The sequence below is a fragment of the Bubalus kerabau genome, chromosome X (assembly GCF_029407905.1).
Source record: "Bubalus kerabau isolate K-KA32 ecotype Philippines breed swamp buffalo chromosome X, PCC_UOA_SB_1v2, whole genome shotgun sequence".
Taxonomy (NCBI): Eukaryota; Metazoa; Chordata; class Mammalia; order Artiodactyla; family Bovidae; genus Bubalus; species Bubalus kerabau.
In genome coordinates this window covers 81,855,269-81,878,402 of record NC_073647.1, presented here as the reverse complement: position 1 = coordinate 81,878,402, position 23,134 = coordinate 81,855,269, and the positions used below count along the sequence as shown (strand labels likewise).

Sequence of the window (23,134 nt, the reverse complement as noted above, 5' to 3'; positions counted from 1 at the left end):
TTTCCACCATTCTATCTTCCAGTTCACTTATACGTTCTTCAGTTATTCTACTATTTGTTTTTTTCTAAAGTATTTTTAATTTCAGTAATTGTGTTATTCATCTCTGTTTATTCTTTATTTCTTCTATGTCCTTGTAAATTTTATTAATTGTTTCTTGTATTTTCTCCATTCTGTTTTCAAGACTTTGAAACATCTTTACTATCATTATTCTGAATTCTTTTTCAGGTAGTTTGATTATTCCCTCTTCATTTACTTGACTTTGTTCTTTCATTTTTTACATATCTCTCTGTCTTTTCATTATTTTTCCCTAACTTACTCCTTTTGAGGTCTCCTTTTCCCAACTTTTAGTGTTGTATTCCTTATTCCTTTTGGTTTTTGCCCTCATTTAGAAAGGTTGAGTCAGTGGTTTGTGTTGACTTCTTGTTAGGGGTGACTTGTGCCTGTGTTCCAGTGGGAGGAGGTGAGTTTTTTTTGTTTTTTTTTGTTTTTTTTTTACTCTGATAGGCAGGGCTGTGTGAGGTAGTATATTTTGGAATGTCTGTGGGAATACTATCTGCTAATGATTGTGTGTGTGTGTGTGTGTGTGTGTGTTTGTCTTGCTTGTTTTTTTGGTAAAGTGTCCTGCAGTGAATGTCATTGGCAGTTGAGTGATAGCAGGTTTTGTATACAGGTGTAGGCCTTCATGGAAGTTCTCAGTAATTACTCCCCACTGGAGTTAATAGTTCTCTGGCAATCTTGGATCCTGGACTCAATGCTCCCATGTCAATGATTCAAACCTGATCCTTGGATGGGGAACTGAGATTCCATTCGTCATTTGTTATGGGGTTAATGTGATTCATGGGGTCGCAAAGAGTTGGATACAACTGAGCAACTGAACTGAACTGAATTAAAATGGTTTAAAAGCAAACACATGAAGAACAGCAGATGAATGGATAAGAAAGCTGTGGTACATATACACAATGGAGTATTATTCAGCCATTAAAAAGAATACATTTGAATCAGTTCTAATGAGGTGGATGAAACTGGAGCCTGTTATACAGAGTGAAGTAAGCCAGAAAGAAAAACACCAATACAGTATACTAATGCATATATATGAAATTTAGAAAGATGGTAATGATAACCTTATATGTGAGATAGCAAAAGAGACACAGATGTATAGAACAGTCTTTTGGACTTTGTGGGAGAGGGAGAGGGTGGGATGATTTGGGAGAATGGCATTGAAACGTATAATATCATGTATAAAACGAGTCGCCAGTCCAGGTTCGATGCACGATACTGGATGCCTGGGGCTGGTGCACTGGGACAACCCAGAGGGATGGTACGGGGAGGGAGGAGGGAGGAGGGTTCAGGATGGGGAACACGTGTACACCTGTGGTGGATTCATGTTGATGTATGGCAAAACCAATACAATATTGTAAAGTAATTAACCTCCAGTTAAAATAAATAAATTTATATAAAAAAAAGAAAAAAAAGTCATGAAATAAAAGACAGACCCAGATAAATGCTAAATACAAGATCAGGCAGGTAATTACAAAAATAATGGGACATATACACAACCTTACATAGTCACAAATATAACCAAAGTATTCCAAAGAAAAGATAGTACAACAGATTGACTTGGTGAGCAAAGGAAAGCAGGAATGATATCAACCAATTAAAACCATAGTTAACTAATACTCAATCCAGAAAACTGAGCTCAAGCAGAGTGCCAGCTGGGGAATATATAAAGAAAACATAACAATGTAACATACGTAGTGGAATAAAGTAAGCATGAAGGATAAAAAAAAGCACAGAATGGAGAGAAAAGAGAAAGAAAGGGGTGGAAGAAGAGGTAAACCAAAAAAAGAAAAGCAAAGATAAATAGACTATTGAAAAAGATTTATATATATTAAGGAATAGCTACAGCAGGGAAAGAACAATAAGAAAAACAGCTGAAGAGCACAAAACCAAAATAAAAAAAAATCACAAAGAAAGTAAGCAACAAACATTAAAAAAATTTTAACAAGAAAAAGTGAGGAAAAATTCACAGCTCCACAAAAGTCTAATATAAACTATATTTGGGTAATAAACAATGTGATTTCAAAGAACAAAGAAAAAGGTTCTGAAGGTCATATTTCTTTTTAGTTGTGGAGTCTGCCTCTGTGGATAGGGTTTGATTAGTGTCCTGTGATGGTTTCCTGGTTGAGGGGATTTGTGCCTGTGTTCTGGTTGACGGAGCTGGATCTTGTCTCTCTGAAAGGCAGTACAGTGCCCAGTTGTAGGTTTTGGATTGTCTTTGGGCTCATCCATGAAATGAAAAGATGCTTGCTCCTTGGAAGAAAAGCTATGACAAACTTAGTGTATTAAAATGCAGAGAAATTACTTTGCCAACAAAGGTCTGTATAGTCAAAGCTATGGGTTTTACAATTGTCATGTATGGATGTGAGATTTGGACCATTAAGAAAGCTGAGCATCAAAGAATTGATGCCTTTGAACTGTGTTGTTGGAGGAGATTCTTGAGAGTCCCTTGGACTGAAAGGAGACCAAACCAGCCCATCCTAAAGGAAATCAGTCCTGAATATTCATTGGAAGGACTAATCCTGAAGCTGAAGTTCCAATAATTTGGCCACCTGGAGCAAAGAGATGACTCATTTTTAAAAGACCCTGATGGTGGGAAAGATTGAAGGCAAGAGGAGAATGGGATGACAGAGGATGAGGTGGTTGGATGGCATCACTGACTGAATGGACATGAGTTTGTGAAAACTCCAGGAGCTAGTGAATGGCAGGGAAGCCTGGCATGCTGCAGTCCATGAGGTCGTAAATAGCTGGACTGACTGTGCGACTGAACAGTAACAACAATGGGATCCATATGACTTTGGGCATCCCTCTCAGTTTTGCCAGTGTTAGATACATCTATTTCCCCAGTCGCATTGAAGTGGCCCTCTCAGCACATCCTCACTGCTGCTAGCCCCCTACTTTCCCCTGGAATCTTTGCTGGAGCTTCAGTCCCCTGGTCCTGCCCTGTGCTGCAGGGCAAAGCTTGCTATATTGAGGCTTCTGTGGTGCTTTTCTTAACTCCATGACCCTGCCCTCTCCTTCATGAAGACTCATGTTCATTTCTTTTGGCATCCCAGGCCTACCCTCTGCACCATGGAGGCTTTTTTGTGCTTCTCTTGGAACCCTGGGCCTGCTCTCTTCACCTTGGAGGCTTGTGTACACTTCTCTTGGCATCCCAGACCCTACTTATTTTTAACTAGAATCATGTTTTTAAGGTTCATCTGTTTTATAGCATATCTTACAATTTCATTCCTTTCATGGCTAATGCTTCATTAGAGATATACCACATTTTGTTTATTATTTCTTCTGTTTGTAGACATTTGGGTTGTATCTCCCTTTTTGCTACTGGTAATAATGCTGCAGTGAACATTTACATACATATATCTGAATGCCTATTTTTAATTTTGGGGGGGAAGATACCTAAGGTGTGGAATTTCTGTGTCATGTGAAACTACCAAACTGTTGTTCATAGTATCTGTATAATTTTACATTCCCATCAGCAATGTACAATGATTCCAATTTTTCTATATCCTTTTTAGCTATTGTTGCTTTTCATTTTATTACAGCTACCCTAGAATGTATAAATTGGCAAGTCATGGTAGCTTTGATTTTCAGTTTTCTAAAGCTGATATTGTTGAATATATTTTAATGACTTTATTGACCATTTTTATATATTCTTCAGAGAAATGTCTGCTCATATTCTTCACCCATTTTAAAATTATGTTGTTTGTCTTTTTGTTGTTGAGTTGCATATGTTCTTTATAAATTCTGGATGCTAAATCCTGATCAGATATATGAATTGAAAATATTTTCTCCAGTTCTGTAGTCTTTCACTTTTTGATAATATTCTTTGATTCACATTCATTTTGATGAAGTCCACCTTATGTATTTTTCTTTTTCTTTTCTTTCTCATGCATTTGGCATCCAAGAATTGAGTACCAAATTCAACTTGTGAAGGTTTACCCATATGTTATCTTCTAAGGATTTTATGTTTTTAGCTGTTATATTTAGGTTATTGAATCACTTTGATTTAATGTTTGTATATTGTGTAAGGTAGCTGTGCTGTGCTTAGTTACTCAGTCATATCTGACTCTGCACTTCTTTGTCTATGGGGATTCTCTAGGCAAGAATGCTAGAGTCAGTTGCCATGTCCTCCTCCAGGGAATGTTCCCAACCCAGGGATCGAACATAGGTCTCCTGCATTGCAGGTGGATTCTTTACCATCTGAGCCACCAGGGAAGCCAAAGAATACTGGAGATGGTAGCCTGTTCCTTCTCCAGGGGATCTTTCTGACCCAGGAATTGAACTGGGGTCTCCTGCATTGCACACAATTTAATTACCAGCTGAGATACCAGGGAAGACCCATGTAAGGTAGGGATACAACTTAATTCTTTGGAACCATTTCTTGAAAAAAACTGTCCTTTCCTGATGGCCTTGGCACTGTTTTTGGAAACTAACTGAACATAGATTTATGTATTTATGCCTAGACTGTCAACTCTATTCCATTGGCCTACATCTATCTATATGCCAGTAGCTCGCTGGTTTGATTACCACAATAGTTTAAGTTTTGAAATAAAGAAGTGCAAATTTTTCAGTTCATTCTTCTTTTTCAAGATTATTTTGGTTATTCTTGGGCCCTTGCAATTTTATATAGGTCTAAGGATTTCTTTTTCCACTTCCTCAAAATGGGTAGTTGGAATTTTGATAGAGTTTATATTTAATATGTAGATCACTTTGAGCTGCATTTGCATCTTAGTGTTATGTCTTCCAACCTGTGAGTATGGATAAAAGACACAGAAGGACATTGAAAAGTAATAAAGGGATCAATCAACCAGGAAAATATAATACCTATAATATATATAACCCAACATAAAAGCACTAAAATATACAAAGAAATATTAACAGACCTAAAAGGAGAAATTAACAGGAACACAAGAGTTGTAGGAGACATTGACATCCCACTTACATCAAAGCATGTATCATCCAGACAGAAATCAATAAGGAAACATAATCCATAAACAACACATTAGGGCAAATGAACTTGATGGATATATACAAAATACTCCATGTAAAAGCAATAGAATACACAGTCTTCTCAAGTACACATGGAACATTCTCTGGGATAGATAACATATTAGCCTTAAAAACAAATCTCAATAAACTCAGGAAGATTGAAAACATACTAGGAATCTTTTTCTGATCATAGTGATATGAAATTAAAAATCAATTACAAGAGGAAACTGGAAAAAATAACAGAAAAGTGAAGACAAAACAACATGCTATTGAACAACCAATGGATCACTGAAGAAATTAAAAGAGAAATTCAAAAATACATAGAAACAAATGAAATAAAAAGTATGATATTTAAAAATCTATGGTATGCAGCAAAAGCAGGTCTACATAAGAGGTTCATCCACCTCAGTTCAACAAACTCAAAATTCAGAACGAAATAAGTCAGAAAGAAAAAAGTAATATCACATATTAATTCGTGTGTGTGGATCTAGAAAAATGGTCCCAAAGAACCTATTTGCAGGGCAGGAATAGAGACACAGATGTAAACAACAGACATGCAGAAACAGCAAGGAAAGGAGAGGGTGGAATGAATGGAGAGAGTAGTATTGAAATATCTACATTACAATGTGTAAAATAGATAAGTAGTAGAAAGTTGCTGTATAACACAGGGAGCTCAGCCTTGTGCTCTGTGACGACCTAGAGGTGTGAGATGGAGGTTCAAGAGGGAGTGGATATATGTATACTTATGACTGATTCACATTGTTTTACAGCAGAAACCAACACAGCACTGTAAATGGGCCAAAGAGCTAAACAGAATTTTTTCCAAAGAAGACATACAGATGGCTAACAAACACAAGAAAAGATGCTTAACATCACTTATTATCAGAGAAATGCTAATCAAAACTACAATGAGGCACCATCTCACACCAGTCAGATTGGCTGCTATCAAAAAGTCTACAAACAATAAATTCTGGAGAGGGTGCAGAGAAAAGGGAACCCTCTTATACTGTTGGTGGGAATGCAAACTAGTATAGCCAGAGAACAGTGTGGAGATTCCTTTAAAAATGAAATAAAACTGCCATATGACCCAGCAGTCCCAATGCTTGGCATACACACTGAGGAAACCAGAATTGAAAGAGACACGTGTACCCCAATGTTCATCATAGCACTGTTTACAATAGCTAAGACATGGAGGCAGCCTAGATGTCCATCAGCAGACAAATGGTTAAGAAAACTGTGGTACATATACACAATGGAATATTACTCAGCTGTTAAAAATAATGCATTTGAATCAGTTCTAATGAGGTGAATTAAACTGGAGCCTATTATCCAGAGTGAAGTAAGTCAGAAAGAAAAACACCAATATAGTATACTAACACATATATATGAAATTTAGAAAGATGGTAACGATGACCCTATATGCGAGACAGCAAAAGAGACGTAGGTGTAAAGAACAGTCTTTTGGACTCTGTGGGAGAAGGTGAGGGTGGGATGATATGAGAGAATAACATTGAAATATGTATATTATTATATGTGAAACAGATTGTCAGCCCAGGTTCAATGCATGAGACAGTGTGCTTGGGGCTGGTGCACTGGGATGATACTGAGGGATGGGATGGGGAGGAAGGTGAGAGGGGGTTTCAGGATGGGGAACACATGTACACCCATGGCTGATTCATGTCAATGTATGGCAAAAATCACTACAATATTGTAAAGTAATTAGCCTCTGATTAAAATAAATTAATTAATTAAAAATTTGTAGAAATTTGGTTCTTTTAGATATTACTGAAAATAGAATTTCTTAATTTCCTTTTCAAATTGTTCATTGCTGGTGAAATAAATCTGATTTTTGAATGTTGATAATGAACCCTGTAATGTTCCTTATTTTTTAAAATTGCATTATATAATTTTTTCTGGATTCTTTAGATTTTTTATATATTGGACCATGTAATCTGATAAGATTACTTTTTTCTTTTTTCCAAGGTGGACGACTTTTACTTCTTAAGTCTAACTGCTCTGGCTAAAACTTCCGGTCATTGTTAAATGGAACATTCAGCATAGGTGAAACAAGTAAAAGAATCTGAGTAGGTGAATGTAGGCATCTTTGTTATATTCTGGATCCTAAGACAACAAACTTCAGTCTTTCACAATTAAGTGTAATGTCAGCTGTGGATTTTTCATAAATGGCATTTCAGGTGGCCCAGTGGTAAAGAATCTGCCTGCCAATGCAGGAGTAGCAAGAGACTAGGGTTTGATCCTTGGGTCAGGAAGATCCCTTGGAGTAGGAAATGGCAACCCACTACAGCATTCTTGCCTGGGAAATTTCATGGACAGAGGAGCCTGGAGGGCTGCAGTCACAGTGAGTTCGGACATGACTGAGTGCACACAGACAGACATGATATTGAAGTTGTTCTCTGCTATTCCTAGTTTTCTGAGTGCTTCAATCATGAAAAGGTGTAGGATTTAGTCAAATGCTCTGTGTACATCAATTGTGATGGTCTATGCTTTTCCCCTGCATCCTGTTTATGTGGTGTATTATCAATGCATTGATTGTTTTGCTCATGTTGAATCCCATTTGTTCATGATCGTTGTTGTTCAGTCACTAAGTCATATCTGAATTCTTTGTGACTCCATGGATTGCAGCATGCCAAGCATTCCTGTCCTTCACTATCTCCAGGAGTTTGCTCAAACTCATGTTTATTCATGATGCATATCATTTTACTATGCTTTAGGATTATGTTTGCTAGCATTTTGTTTTTTGCATCTATATGACTTATTTTTTCTGCAGTTTTATTTACTTTGATATCTTTAGTCCTTGATATAAGGGTAATGCTGGCTTCATAGAATGAGTTGGGAGTGTTCCCTCCTTTCCAACTTTTTGAAAGTTTAAGAAAGATTGGTATTAATTTTTAATTTTTTATAGAATTAACCAGAGAAGCTATCTAAACCTTTGACTTTTCTTTGTTCAGAGGCTTTTGCCTACTGGTTCAAAATCTTCTCTAGTTATCATTCTTCGGATGTTTCTATTTCTTTTTGAGTCAGTTTAGATAATTTTCATGTTTCTAAAAATTACTTGATCTTATTTAGGTTATTTAGTTTGTTTGTTCAGTTGATCTTTGAATTATAAGGTCCACTAATACAGGTTTTTTCTTTCAAGAAATAAATACTGCAGTTGGTTGAATCCATGGATATGGAACTGCAGATGTAGAGGGTCAGCTGTAATATTATACATGGATATTCAACTGTGTGTAGGGGCAGCAGCCCTAACCCCTGCATTGTTTATGGATTAGTTGTATATAAGTGTTATTATTATCTTTTTCTCCAGTAAATTTGTATGCTGTCCTCACTTTTGTTTCTGATTTAGTTATTTGTCTTCTTTCATTCTTTATCAGCCTAGCTAAATGTTTGTCAACTTTATTGATCCTTTCAAAGAATTAACTTTTAGTTTCATTTGTTCTCTATTATTTTTCTATTCTCTATTTTACTTATGTCCACTCTAATTCTGATTATTTTCTTCTGCTAGCTTTATATTTAGTTTGCTCTTCTTTTTCTAGTTTTTAAAGATGTTATGTCAGATTATTGATTTGTAATGTATTTTCTTTTTGTTATAGATATTTATGGACATAATTATTACTCTGATCATTGTCTTCAATACATCACTTAAATTTTCTTATATAATGTTTTTATTTGTCTCCAAATATTTTGTAATTTCCCTTATGAGTCTTACTAGGATCTATTTGTTGTTTAAGACTGTGTGGTTTAATTTCCATGTATTTGTAAATTTTCTGGTTTTCTGTCTGTTGCTGATTACCATGTGCACCTGAGAAGACCGTGTACTCTGCTGTTGTTGGGTAGTGTGTTCTTCATATGTCTGTTAGGTCTAATTGGCTTATATTTTTCTTCAAGTGCTCTCATTCTTTATATATCTTGTGTCTAGATGCCTCATCCATTATTAAAAGTAGAATATTGAAGTATCCAGCTATTATTGTTGAACTATCTCACCCTTCAATCTTGTCAGTGCTTTTTTTAATTTATTTTGGGGATCTGTTGTTCAGTGTGTGTGTGTGTGTGTGTGTGTGTGTGTGTGTATTATACTTATGTCTTCTTGGTGAATTCAGCATTCTATCAATATATAATATCCTTCTTTGTCTTTTATAACAGCTTTTAACCTAAAAGTTCTTTTCCTCTATTCTACCAATCTCTGCCTTTTCACTATAATATTTAATCTATTTATATTTAAAGTAATTAATGATAAATAAGGGCTTACTTCTGCTATTTTGCTGCTTTCTTTGTATGTCCTAGAGATTTTCTATCATCATTTCCTTCATTATTAACTTTTTTTGTATTTACTTCTGTTTTCTTTCCTTCTCATTTCATTTTATATATACTCTATAGATATTTACATTATGGTTATCATTTGAATTGTATATATCTTAAGGTTCAGTCCATTCAGTTGCTCAGTCGTGTCTGACTCTTTGCAACCCCATGAATCACAGCATGCCAGGCCTCCCTGTCCATCACCAACTCCCGGAGTTTATCCAAACTCATGTCCATCGAGTTGGTAATGCCATCCAGCCATCTCATCCTCTGTCGTCCCCTTCTCCTCCTGCCCCCAATCCCTCCCAGCATCAGGGTATTTTCCAATGAGTCAACTCTTTGCATGAGGTGGCCAAAGTATTGGAGTTTCAGCTTTAGCATCAGTCCTTCCAATGAACACCCAGGACTGATCTCCTTTAGAATGGACTGGTTGGATCTCCTTGCAGTCCAAGGGACTCTCAAGAGTCTTCTCCAACACCACAGTTCAAAAGCATCAATTCTGCAGCACTCAGCTTTCTTCACAGTCCAACTCTCACATCCAAGGTTAAGACAATCTAATTTGAATTAATACCAATTTAACTTCAATTTCATATGTCACCCACTTCTCCATTGCTCAGTTTCCCTTTTATGATATTGATACCACAAACATCTTTATGCATGTTGTGTCCAGTAACATAGATTTCAAATAGATTTTATTATTGTATGCATTTGTTTATATTCAAGCTTACTGATTATTTCTTCTACCAATCAAATTTGTTGTTAAACCACATTGATGAATTCTTCACTCATTTATTTTGCATTTCAGCTCCAGAATTTCTTTCTTCCCTTTTATAATCTCTATTTTTATTGATATTCTTATTTTATTACATATATAATTTTTTTTCTGATTTATTTTTTGTCAATATTTTCTTTTAACTTTTTGCACATATTTAAGAAGATTGTTTGAAAGTCCTTGGTTAATAAGTTGAATGTTTGGGTTTTCTAAGGGACGGTTTCTATAAATTTATTTTATTCCTTTGAGTGTACAATACTTACTGTTTGTTTGAAAGCTTTATTATTTGTTTGCAGGAAAGTGGACATTTGGGTGTCCTAATGTAGGTAATTCTGGAATCAGACTCTTCTTTACCAGGGTTTACTATTTTTATTTTATTGCTTAAGTCTGTTGTTATCTATTTGTATAGTGAATTTTTCAAATTATTTTTACTAGTGCTATATTCTTTTTCCTATGTTTCCATTGAAGTATATATTCATGTAGCTTGTGTTCACCTAGTGTTTTGACAGATTTCCTGAACACCAAGAGCTAAAAATAGAGCAAAAAATCCACCTCTCCCCAATTCTTTACAGATAGCTCTGTGCTGTGACTCTTCAACACACAGCTAGGTTTCCACTAGAACAAGAGTCTAACTCAAGGAGAAAACTTAAAAGTATTCTCAGTTTTTTTCAGAGCATCTGGGTTGTCCTGGGAATGCTTGTCACTGTCACATTCTAAATTCACCTGTGTACATGGGTAATTTGAATGTATTACTTCCTAAAGAAACTTTCCTCAGATTTTCCAACCACATTCTAGATGGACTATTGTATGTCTCAAAAGTAATGTTTTCCCCCAGGTGTTTGCAGGGTTTTTTTCTTCACATTTAAAATATTATTGAGCAATGCCTGACACTTTTCCAACCTGAATCAGTTCTAAGTTTTCTAATTGGAGATGAATAACTTCCATTAGTTCTTCAGGTAGACTACATACATTTTAGAAGAGATATACAAAGTAGTCTGTGATTAGAATCTGTTCTGTTCCCTCTGAAACTAGGTTCCAGGATCTCATATTGGGAACACAGATTCCTGTATTTAAGCCTGCTGCTAAACTAAGGGAGCAGTGGGACAATATATATTAAAACTGACACATTTTTTATAAGTTGAAAATTGCCTTTATATTTATTCAACATTTGTCGAGTTGTTTTAAACATTTAATTGCTTTCATATATCTGAAAAAATTGGTTTTCACAATTTCTGCACATTTTACATGCTTCTTTTGGAAGACAGAATCCTGGACCTGTCTATTCTGACATTGTGCTTTGTATTGTTGTTGTTTAGTTGCTAAGACGTTTCTGAATCTTTACCACTCCATGAACTGTACAAGCGTGGCTCCTCTATCTCTGCTGTCTCCTGGAGTTTACTGAAATTAATGTCCACTTAGTCAGTAATGCTATCTAACCATATCATCCTCTGCTACCCCCTTCTCTTTTTGCCTTCAATTTTTCCCAGCATCAGGATTTTTTCCAGTGAATCAGCTCTTTGCATCGGGTGGCATATACCATGAAAGATATTTTCTGTACTTAATACTTATTATTAAAAACATCCTTCTGGATCAGCTTTTATGAATTGAAATGTCTAGAGTTTCATAAAACATTTAGTATGACAAGTAATGTAAGCAAAATTATTTATTTTAATAAATAGTGTATTCAATGTTTAATAGCACACATAGAGACTTCTATTTAATATGGTAGCCTGAGCTAGTACTGAACATATTCCATTCTATCCATACACATAGAAATTCCAGATAAAATATATCAAAACTTATATATCTGCACTCAAAATGAGGAAATAAATCATATATGCCATTTACAAATAGTGAACTCAAAATGAGAATAGTAGAAATTATTTAAATGTGTAATGGACCACATGTATTAGATGTATAACTTAGGCAATTAGTACAGAGTTTTAAATATAGGTATAGACAGATATATGGATTAATATAGGTTTTAAATATAGAGAGTTATAGAAAATATGAAACCTTTATTGGGGATCTAAAAAAGAAATCCCTATGCAAGTTGTCAAACCTCAAAATACTTCCATGTTCACGTAATTAGCCTGAAAAATATGTTAACCATCTTCCCTGGAAAGCAGCAGGGAAGCAGAGAAACTTTTGATCCCTTTTGGGACATTAGTGGGAAAACACTCATAAAAATTTATGAATCTAAGCCTGTACCTTGTTCATATGTACTATCAAAACTATATCACTAGTGTGGTGGGAGAACAGAAACTTGAGAAATTAACACAAAACACATCCATAAACAGCAAATTGTGTTGTATCCTTGCAGAGACAAAAGTGAAGCCACTCTTTAAGGAAACTCTCAAAATGTGAGAAATATCAGTTAGATTTAAGGATGCTGAAAAACTTTGGAAATCCACAACAGGGTGTTTTCATAAGGTATGATCATGAAAGCAAAGATTCTTAATATCTCTTCCTTTTTTGTACTCCCTCATTTAAAGGTTGTTGTTCTCCTTCCATTGCTACAAAATTGGCATTTCATATTCCAATAGCTTTAAGGTCACTTTTTCCCCAGAAATAAAGTGAAGAATTATTTATTGCACATTTGACTATGAAACTAAGTGAATATGTTCATAATCTATTTTCATGGACATACCTCAAATACCATTAATTGATGTGTATACTTTGTTGTTGTTGTTCACTCACTAAATCCTGTCTTGACTTTTTGTGATCCTGTAGACTGCAGCATGGCAGGCTCCTCTGTCCACTATCTCCCAGAGGTGGTTCACATTTGTGCCCATTATGTCAGTGATGCTATCTAAACATCTCATCCTCTGTCATCCCCCTCTCCTTTTGCAATCTATCTTTCCCAGCATCAGGGTCTTTTCTAATGAGTTGGCTCTTTGCATCAGGTGGCCAAATTATTGGAGCTTTCGCATCAGTACTTTCAATGAATATTCAGAGTTGATTTCGTTTAGGATTGACTATTTTGCACTCCTCGCAGTCCAAGGGACTCTCAAGAGTCAACTCTAGCACCACAATTGACATTCCTTGGCACTCAGCCTCCTTTATGGTCCAAGTGTCACGTTTATACATGACTTACTGGATAAACCTTAGCTCTGACTATAGAGACCTTTGTCAGCAAAGTGACGTCTCTGCTTTTTAATATGCTGAGTGTCGTAGCTTTCCTTCCAAAGAGCAAGCATCTTTTAATTTCATTGCTGCAGTCTCTGCCTGCAGTGATTTTGGAGACCAAGACCATAAAATCTATCACTGCTTCTACTTTTCCCCATTCTATTTGCCATGAAGTGATGGAACTGAATGCCATGATCACAGTTTTTTTATTTTTTTAAAAAAAATTAATATTGAATTTAAAGCCAGCTTTTTCATTTTCCTCTTTCACCCTCATCAAAACACTGTGGTTTCTCCTCACTTTCTTCTATAAGACTGGTATCATCTGCATATCTAAGGTTGTTGATATTTCTCCAGGCAACCCTGATTCCAGCTTATGATTCATCCAGCTCAGTATTTCACATGATATACTCTTGATTCATGTTGAGGTTTGACAGAAAACAACAGAATTCTGTAAAGCAATTATCCTTAAATTGAAAATTAATTAATTAAATTAAAAAAGAAGTTAAATAAGTAGAGTGACAATATACAGCCTTGTCCTATTACTTTCCCAATTTTGAAACAGTCATTTGTTCCATGTCTGGTTCAGACTGTTGCTTCTTGATCCATATATATGTTTCTCAGAAGACAGGTAAAGTGATCTGGTACTCCCATCTGTTTAAGTATTTTCCACAGTTTGTTGTGATCCACAAAGTTGAAGGCTTTAGCATAATCAATAAAGCAGATGTTTTTTCTGGAACTCCCTTGGTTTTCCATGATCCAGCGAATGTTGATCTCTGGTTCCTTTGCCTCTTTGAAACCCAGCTTGTACATCTGGAAGTTCTCAGTCCATGACTGCTAAAGCCTAGCTTGAAGGATTTTGAGTATGTGAAATGAAAACAGTACGTGAAATGAAACAGTATTTTAACACTCTTTGGCATTGTACTTCTTTGGGGTTGAAATGAAAGATGATATTTTCTGGTCCTGTGGCCACTAAGTTTTGCAAATTTGCACACATATTCGGAGAAGGCAATGGCAACCCACTCCAGTACTCTTGCCTGGAAAATCCCATGGACGGAGGAGCCTGGTAGGCTGCAGTCCATGGGGTCCCTAAGGGTCGGACATGACTGAGCGTCTTCACTTTCACTTTTCACTTTCATGCATTGGAGAAGGAAATGGCAACCCACTCCAGTGTTCCTGCCTGGAGAATCCCAGGGACGGGGGAGCCTGGTGGGCTGCCGTCTATGGGGTTGCGCAAAGGCGGACACGATTGAAGTGACGCAGCAGCAGCAGCAGCAGCAGCAGCAGCAGCAGCAGACATATTGTGTGTAACACAGTAACAGCATCATCTTCTAGGATTTTAATAGCTCAGCTGAAATTCTGTCACCTCCACTAGCTTTGTTCCTAGCAATGCTTCCTAAGGTCCACTTGACTTCACACTCCAGGATGTCTAGCTTTAGGTAAATGACTTCCGTATCGTGGTTATCTGGGTCATTAAGACCTTTTTTTGTATAGTTCTTCTGTGTATTCTTACCACCTATTCTTAATTTCTTCTGCTTCTGTTAGCCTCTTAGTGCTTCTGTCCTTTATTATGCCCATTCTTGCGTAAAATGTTCCCTTGATATTTCCAATTTTCTTGAAGTGATCTTGTTTTACCATTCTATTGCTTTCCTCTACTTTGCATTGTCCACTTTGGAAGGCCTTATTATGTCTCCTTGCTATTGTCTGGAGTCTGCATTCATTGGGGCATATCATTCCCTTTCTCCCTGGCATTTTACTTCTATTCTTTCTTCAACTACTTGTAAAGCCTCTTCAGATAAGCACTTTGCCTTCTTAATTCTTACATTTCTTTCTCTTGGGGATGGTTTGGGTCAATGTTTCCTGAACAGTGTTACAAACCTCCGTCCATAGTTCTTCAGGTACTCTGTCTACCAGATCTAATTCCTTGCATCTATTGGTCACCTTCACTGTATAATAATAAGGGATTTTATTAAGTCATACCTGAATGACCTAGTGGTTATCCCTACATTCTCTGATTTAAGCTTGAATTTTGCAATAAGGAGCTCATGATCTGAGCCACAGTCAGATCCAGGTCTTGTTTTTACTAACTGTATAGTGCTTCTCCATCTGTATCAAAAATAGCTTCTGGGAAGCTAGAATGCTAAGTAGATACTTCAGAAACTGAACAGTCCTTGGAATATAGATGCTTGAATCTAGAGAAAACCAGGATTAAAAGATGTGTTTTAATACTCACACCCTTCAGTTAAGATCTCAGAAAGGTCTTAATCTATGATTAAGGACAATGCTCCAGAAGAACTATCTTAATAAAGCCAAAAGTCGAGTCTCAGTAGGATCAAGGTGATTCAATTTAACTGTCTGCCACAACAGTATTTATTATACTTTAGAGGAAATAACATAATACAGACCCTCTGTGGTGTATTATCCACAAAATACAGTAAAAGTTACTAGACATGCAAAGATAAGAGAAAATGATTAATGATTAATAAGTATGTAAAGCAATATATACCAGAAATTATCCAGATAATGGTGTTAGCAGAAAACAGTTTCAAAAAAGTTGTGATTATTATGTTGAAGTAACATGCACTTAATTTTTATGTTCCCCCAAATCCATATCTTGAAGTCCTAGCACCTAATGCGGTGGTGTTTGCAAATGAGATCTTTGGAAAGTAATTTAGTTTACAAGGGTTCATGAGGGCACTGTGATTATGACTTTTTGAGGGGAAGACATCGGAGTGCTTTCTCACTCACTCTCTGATTCTTCCATATGATGACAGAAAAATAAAATACCATTTACAAACTAGGAAGAGGGTGCTCACCAATAATAGAAATAATTAGCATCTTGATCATAAACTTCCCAGCCTCCTGAACTATGAAAAATGAATGCTTGTTTTTGAGCCCCATAGTCTATAGAAGTTGTTATAGTAGCCCTAGGTGATGAATATATATATTTATATATCAGATCAGATCAGTCACTCAGTCATGTCCGACTCTTTGCGACCCCATGAATCGCAGCACACCAGGCCTCCCTGTCCATCACCAACTCCCCGAGTTCACTGAGACTCACGTCCATCAGTGATGCCATCCAGCCATCTCATCCTCTGTCATCCCCTTCTCCTCCTGCCCCCAATTCCTCCCAGCATCAGAGTCTTTGCCAATGAGTCATGAGTCTTCGCATGAGGTGGCCAAAGTACTGGAGTTTCAGCTTCAGCATCATTCCTTCCAAAGAAATCCCAGGGCTGATCTCCTTCAGAATGGACTGGTTGGATCACCTTGCAGTCCAAGGGACTCTCAAGAGTCTTCTGCAACACCACAGTTCAAAAGCATCAATTCTTTGGCATTCAGCCTTCTTCACAGTCCAACTCTCACATCCATACATGACCACAGGAAAAACCATAGCCTTGACTAGATGAACCTTTGTTGGCAAAGTAATGTCTCTGCTTTTGAATATGCTATCTAGGTTGGTCATAACTTTCCTTCCAAGGAGTAAGTGTCTTTTAATTTCATGGCAGCAGTCACCATCTGTAGTGATTTTGGAGCCCAGAAAAATACAGTCTGACACTGTTTCCACTGTTTCCCCATCTATTTCCCATGCAGTGGTGGGACCGGATGCCATGATGTTCGTTTTCGGAATATTGAGCTTTAAGCCAACTTTTTCACTCTCCACTTTCACTTTCATCAAGAGGCTTTTGAGTTCCTCTTCACTTTCTGCCATAAGGGTGGTGTCATCTGCATATCTGAGGTTATTGATATCTCTCCCCGCAATCTTTATTCCAGTTTGTGTTTCTTCCAGTCCAAAGTTTCTCATGATGTACTTTGCATATAAGTTAAATAAAGGGTGACAATATACAGCCTTGACGAACTCCTTTTCCTATTTGGAACCAGTCTGTTGTTCCATGTCCAGTTCTAACTGTTGCTTCCTGACCTGCATACAGATTTCTCAAGAGGCAGATCAGGTGTTCTGGTATTCCCATCTCTTTCATAATTTTCCACAATTTATTGTGATCCACACAGTCAAAGGCTTTGGCATAGTCAATAAAGCAGAAATAGATGTTTTTCTGGAACTCTCTTGCTTTTTCTATGATCCAGTGGGTGTTGGCAATTTGATCTCTGTTTCCTCTGCCTTTTCTAAAACCAGCTTGAACATCAGGAAGTTCACGGTTCACATATTGCTGAAGCCTGGCTTGGAGAATTTTGAGAATTACTTTACTAGCGTGTGAGATGAGTGCAATTGTGTGATAGTTTGAGCATTCTTTGGCATTGCCTTTCTTTGGGGTTGGAATGAAAACTGACCTTTTCCAGTCCTGTGGCCACTGCTGAGTTTTCCGAATTTGCTGGCATATTGAGTGCAGCACTTTCACAGCATCATCTTTCAGGATTTGGAATAGCTCCACTAGAATTTCATCACCTCCACTCTCTTTGTTCGTAGTGATGCTTTCTAAGGCCCGCTTGACTTCACATTCCAGGATGTCTGGCTCTAGGGCAGTGATCACACAATCATGATTATCTGGGTCATAAAGATCTTTTTTATACAGTTCTTCTGTGTATTCTTGCCATCTCTCCTTAATATCTTCTGCTTCTGTTAGGTCCATACCGTTTCTGTCCTTTATCGAGCTCATCTTTGCATGAAATGTTCCTTTGGTATCTCTGATTTTCTTGAAGAGATCTCTAGTCTTTCCCATTCTGTTGTTTACCTCTATTTCTTTGCATTGATTGCTGAAGAAGGCTTTCTTATCTCTTCTTGGTATTCTTTGGAACTCTGCATTCAGATGTTTATATCTTTCCTTTTCTCCTTTGCTTTTCACTTGTCTTCTTTTCACAGCTATTTGTAAGGCCTCCCCAGACAGCCATTTTGCTTTTTTGCATTTCTTTTCTATGGGAATGGTCTTGATCCCTGTCTCCTGTACAGTGTCATGAACCTCATTCCATAGTTCATCAAGCACTCTATCAGATCTAGACCCTTAAATCTATTTCTCATTTCCACTGTATAATCATAAAGGATTTGATTTAGGTCATACCTGAATGGTCTAGTGGTTTCCCCTACTTTCTTCAGTTTAAGTCTGAATTTGGCAATGAGTTCATGATCTGAGCCACAGTCATCTCCTGGTCTTGTTTTTGCTGACTGTATAGAGCTTCTCTATCTTTGGCTGCAAAGAATATAATCAATCTGATTTTGATTATATATATATATATATATATATATATATGTGTATATATATGTGTGTGTGTGTATATATATATATATATATATATATATATATATATAATAGAGAAAAACAATGGATAAAATGGATGAAAAGACAGATAATTCCAAAAGTAATTTAAAATGTATAAAAGTAGTTGTACACTCTAGAACAATAATAGATCACATCTGAAATTAAGAACTATTTGGGTAGATAGGTTCAACAAGCAGTATATGTGAATTTGAAGATAAGTCATTTTTAAAATATCTAAACTAAAGCACTGAGAGGGAAAAAAAAAAAAGATTGAAAAAATGAGAACATAGCATGTATGACTTGCTGAAATGTTCCAACATGCATAGAATCGGTAATCCAAAAAGAAAGGATAGAGAGAATGGGACAGAAACAATATTTAAAAAAATAACGGAGAAGAATATTTTTTCAAGTGAGGTGAAATGCATAAATCCACACATTAAAGAAGTTCAGAAAGGATATAAACAAAACTTCATATACACACAACAAACTAAAATCATTTTGTTGTTAAAATATCAAAGACAGAAAAAAAATTAAAACTTTGCGTAAGAGAAATAAGAAATCTTCAATGGAGTCACAGTAAAACTGATGGCTGAATTTTCAGCAGAAGCAATGGAAGCCAACAGTAGGATAACAAGCCATTTCTTCTGAACTGAGATTTTTCCATGAAGATTGTCAATGATAAAATTGAAAGAGTTCTAGGCAAACCTGGATGGTTGGTCACTCTGTTCAGAAGATAATTTTGTGATATCTTTAAAGGTAATGAATGGGGAGAATTCCTGCCAACATGTATTTTTCATCATTGAAAGCAAAAATGAATACATGTAAATATCCTATAAAAATTAAGGCAAAATTAAGAGGTTTGAACAGAAACAAATGCTAAAATTATTTGTCACAGGAGACTTCCACTACAATAAAGGGAGTTATTTTACCTGAAAGAAAATTATCCTAGAAGTATGAAAGTGAACAAAGGAATGAAGGATTCCAGAAATAGAAAATATGTGGGTGAAATATAAATGAATATTACTTCTGTATACTAATAGCAATATTAACGTTTTATAAAGTGTATGACATAGATAAAAGTAAAAAAAAAAAAAAGTAAGAGCAATGTTTTAAACCGTTTGTAAAATTCTAGGAATTAAGAACTGGTGAAGTTACTAATTTAATGTGGATTGAAATAAATTGGATACATAATCTGTAGTACAACAATTAATCAAAGTTTTTAGTCTGGAATTATTTACACACTTTTTTTGGTAAATTTATTTATTTTAATTGGACACTAATTACTTTACAATATTGTAGTTGTTTTTGCCATACACTGACATGAATCAGCCATGGGTGTATATGTGCCCCCATGCTGAACCACCCCCCGCCCCATTCCCATCCCTCAGGGTCATCCCAGTACACTGGCCCTGAGTAGCATGCCTCATGCATTGAACCTGTACTAGTGATCTATTTCACATATGGTAATATACATGTTTCAACGCTATTCTCTCAAATCATACCACCTTCGCCTTATCCCACAACTGCTTAATTAAACATTAAATAAAGCTATAAAGAGTGGTGAAATAAGGATAGCTCAGTGAAGAAATTCAGTAAAGAAAAGAGGCTGAATAAAATTCCAAAGCAGGGAATTTACGTCACCTACGAAGGCCTCAGGCATCCTCCCATTCTCCCGAAGGAGGGGAGACACTAAGGCCTCCCCGGTCAGATCTTAGACGCCCAGGCAAAATTAGTAGGCTTGACGAGCTTCCCCACCTCAGAGGAAAAATTCAGCCAGAAGGAGAAAGAAAGAACGACATGGGGAGACCAAATTTTGGTCAACAAAAGGACATACTTTATTTTCCAAAGTAGTTTTATACCTTAAGTTGTGCATAGAGGATCATGAGGGAAGAGGTAGAGTCATGCAAGGACAGCAGTTCCTGATCCTAATCGAAGCCAGGCTTTCAAACTTATCATATGCAAAAGTTTAGGTGATTTACATCATCTTCTGGCCAGGAGGCCTGTTAACATTTTAAGAAACTTATTTTTCTGTAAGGGTGATTATTCTAAAGTCAGGCGCCAGCCTCCAAAAAGCATTGGATAAAGTTGCATTCCTATAGGGCAAAGGTGAGGTGGGCTCAATCAAGAAAATAATTAACTCAAGTGTCCAAGGTTACAAACATTGAGGCTACTACTTACATTTCTATACACCCATTATATCAATCAATACACTGCCAAGGACACAGTAGGTAAGGGATATGGAGACTTAGCAGCAAACATTGGCCCAACAAGTGAACAACCCTTCACCAATACAATTCCGAATCAATCTTTTAACTGCTCAAAGGAATCTGTATTTAGACAGTTTAGAACATCTCCTGCCTCTCACAGTTGGGAGGCTCTGAACAATCACATGTGGCCGGAAAAACCTATTCAGGCAGGCTAGAGGATTTCCAAAGGAATTTGTAGGTTGAAACACTGTCACACTCAGGAATTATTAACTGGAGCTGTAAGTTAATTCGCTTTTCATAGAGAGGTAGTGGGGGACAGCCCCCCGTAAAGTAAGAGGTGTAGGTAAGAGCACAAAGCAGAAAGTAGGCAGACTCTGGTTTTGGGGGTAGATGCTCGAGAATTCACAGGGGGACTGCTGAGGCTTGATCCCGCCTTTGTGTATGCTGAGCCTCCTCCCTCATGACATTTGCCATGAGTGGAGTTCCTCAGGCCAGCTCCCGGCAATAGGGGACTGGAATGCAAAAGTAGGAAGTCAAGAAACACCTGGAGTAACAGGCAAATTTGGCCTTGGAATATGGAACGAAGCAGGGAAAAGGGTAATAGAGTTTTGCCAAGAAAATGCACTGGTCATAGCAAACACCCTCTTCCAACAAGACAAGAGAAGACTCTATACATGGACATCACCAGATGGTCAACACCAAAATCAGACTGATTATATTCTTTGCAGCCAAAGCTGGAGAAGCTCTATACAGTCAACAAAAACAAGACCAGGAGCTGATGTTGGCTCGGATCATGAACTCCTTATTGCCAAATTCAGACTTAAATTTAAGAAAGTAGGGAAAACCACTAGACCATTCAGGTATGACCTAAATCAAATCCCTTATGATTATAATGTGGAAGTGAGAAATAGATTTAAGGGACTAGATCTGATAGAACGAGTGCCTGATGACCTATGGACAGAGGTTCGTGACATTGTACAGGAGACGGATCAAGACCATCCCCATGGAAAAGAAATGCAAAAAAGCAAAATGGCTATCTGAGGAGGCCTTACAAATAGCTGTGAAAAGAAGAGAAGTGAAAAGCAAAGGAGAAAAAGAAAGATATAAACATCTGAATGCAGAGTTCCAAAGAATAGCAAGAAAGATGAGAAAACCTTCCTCAGTGATCAATGCAAAGAAATAGTGGAAAACAAAAGAATGGGAAAAAGTAAAGATCTCTTCAAGAAAATTAGAGATACTTAGGGAACATTTCATGCAAAGATGGGCTCGATAAAAGACAGAAATGGTACGGACCTAACAGAAACAGAAGATATTAAGAAGAGGTGGCAACAATACACAGAAGAACTGTACAAAAAAGATCTTCACGACCAAGATAATGACGATGATGTGATCACTCACCTAGAGCCAGACATCCTGGAATGTGAAGTCAAGTGTGCCTTAGAAAGCATCACTACGAAAAAAACCTAGTGGAGGTTATGGAATTCCAGTTGAGCTATTTCAAATCCTGAAAGATGATGCTGTGAAAGTGCTGCACTCAATATGCCAGCCTGCCGGGGTCCAGCCCCAGCTGATCCAGGGTATTCGAAGGAGAGACGGCTAGGCGACCTATTCAAATGTTAATTAGAGATAATAAAGAGGAATAGAATGAGGATAGCTCAGTAGGAAAATTCAGTGGAGAAAAGAAGCTGAGTGGCTTGGTTTACGCAGAAAATCAATATAACCCGTGACACCAGGTTAGCTCTGACCACAGAGGCCGCAGGCGCCCTCTCGAATAGCGGAAGGTGCCCCACCTTAGACACCTTCTCGAGTGGGTCTTAGAAGCCCAGGCAAATAAATGGTCGCAGAGGACATCCACGCTCCAGATGGACACTCAGCTGGAAGTTAAAGGGAAGAATGACATGGGGAGACCAAGCGTTGGTGAGCAAGGCCCATAGCTTTATTTTCAACAGGGGCTTTTATACCCTAAGTTACACATAGAGGATAATAGGGGATGCAAAATCAGCAGTCTTTGATGCTTATCAAAAACCAGGGTTTCTTTTCTGCAGATTTATCGTATACAAATGGTTTAGGTGATTTACATCATCTTCTGGCCAGAGGCCTATTAACATTTTATGACTCTTGACAAGCACTTATCAACAAAGACTTATTTTCTCTAAGAGTAATTATTTTAAGGTTTGGCACCATCTTCCGAAGATAAGATTACGTTCCTATAGGGTGGATGTGTAATGGGTTTACAAAGGAAAGAATTTACTACCTTAAGGGTCTAAAGTTACTAACACCAGGCCACTACTTATTTTTTCTACATACCAACTATATTAATTAATACACATTCAAGGATACAATACAGGGGATGTGGAAACTTGGCAACAAACATTGGCTCATCAATGAAATCTTTTACTAGCTTTATTCTGACAGTTTCTAATTCTCTGAGAGGCTCTAAGCTATTTGAA

At 36.9% G+C, this 23,134-nt stretch overlaps 1 protein-coding gene across 13 annotated transcripts in view; it reads left to right on the top strand.

Annotated features, from left to right (window-relative positions):
* The window catches only part of LOC129640338 (uncharacterized), a 478,862-nt gene that overhangs the window by 150,239 nt on the left and 305,489 nt on the right, over positions 1 to 23,134 (top strand). The window contains exon 1 of one of the 13 annotated variants that reach the window (XM_055565615.1): positions 4,269 to 4,407. The exons of the other annotated variants lie outside the window; for them this stretch is intronic. The gene's annotated coding sequence lies outside the window, so the exon portion shown is untranslated. Of the gene's footprint in view, positions 1 to 4,268; positions 4,408 to 23,134 lie in introns of those variants that run through there. 13 annotated transcript variants of the gene reach the window in all.